This window comes from Carlito syrichta, unplaced genomic scaffold (genome assembly GCF_000164805.1).
Source record: "Carlito syrichta isolate Samal-C Ts95f unplaced genomic scaffold, Tarsius_syrichta-2.0.1 Scaffold311350, whole genome shotgun sequence".
Classification (NCBI taxonomy): domain Eukaryota; kingdom Metazoa; phylum Chordata; class Mammalia; order Primates; family Tarsiidae; genus Carlito; species Carlito syrichta.
In genome coordinates this window covers 417,393-418,719 of record NW_007255446.1, presented here as the reverse complement: position 1 = coordinate 418,719, position 1,327 = coordinate 417,393, and positions in this window count along the sequence as shown.

The following is a 1,327-nucleotide window of genomic DNA, read 5'->3' as shown; positions in this document are numbered from 1 at the left end:
CCCTGGACGTCTGACTCCACTGACCCACGGTGAGGGAGTGGGGCGTTCAGTGGTTTGGGGCAAGAGGGTGGACCAAGTAGCTGCGGACTCACCCCTGGGAGCCTACAGCCTGTTGCATTCATTCATTCATTCAGCACTTGCCCACCGCCCCCAGCTCAGTACCAGAGACAAGCTTTTTGGTAGGGGCAGGCCCTCTCTCCTGGATCTCAGACCAGCTGGGACACCAGATTCTGGGAAGCAGGTAAGATCAGGCCTTTCAGACAGCACTGAGGATTTGAGGACAATTGACTCTGGCGTTGAGGTGGTGCCCAGAGGAGCTCATGGGTGGTCCCGGTGGTTCTGCCTGAGTGACCTGTGAGCTGCCAGTGCTCACAATGGACAGAGCTGGACACCAGGCTGAACTCGGTCAGTGGAAAATACTCACCAGCTAGGAGAATGGGGAAAGGGAAGGAGAGGGGCTGGTGGTTGTGGAAGGGAGGATGTTTTTATTATACCTGCGCCTGGAAGTGCCCTGGCAGTTCTCACTTCCTCTCAGGCACTGGTGTTCTAGGATTGTGTGTATCGAGCCACTCCTGCATCATAAGGTTGTGGAGAAGTCTCAGCCCAGAGCCCACTGTGGGGGCATCTTGGACCTTGGGGAAGGAGGTTCCCTAGGAAGAGGCAGATGGAGAATCTGATGTCAAGGGCTTTCCCTCCCACCTCTGTGTAAGAGGTGTGGTGGGGGTTTCCTCATGTCAGTGTTACCATTGCATTAGCAATGTAGTCATTCTTGGAAAACCTGGCAAGCATGTTACAGATCTAGAAGTTGCTTTTTGTCCTCCCCACATGTGTCTATCTCCCCTCTGAAGCCTTGTGTGAAGAACAGAGAGGTGGACGACCCTTCGTGTGAAGAGATCTGGAATTGCCTCTCCCCACTGCATCCTGTGAAAAGGAAACGGTAGGTGGTGTCAACAGGCTGATTCACGTAGTGTTTTGCCAAGAAGGGGAGAAAAGTCCATTAAACCAACCAGGAAAATGAATGGTAGTTTGCTAATGTATTTTATTTGGGGCCCATCATGTGTGGCAGTCATTTGTATCCGTGGCCCTTTAATGTACTTGGTCTGAAAACCTGGAAGAAACTGATTAACAGATTAGGCAACTCTCAATCCATATCAGATTGAGTGTGTACTTCTGAGAGGTGGCATGCCATCCCAGCTCCTAGAAAGCTAGCCAGGGGAAGGTTCAGATATTCTGCTCTGCTCCTCCTCCACCTGGTGGACCATGGCCCCTGGCAGGAGGCAGACCTCTCCGCCTGTGTGCACTCAACTGCCTACCTGACTTCCCCACT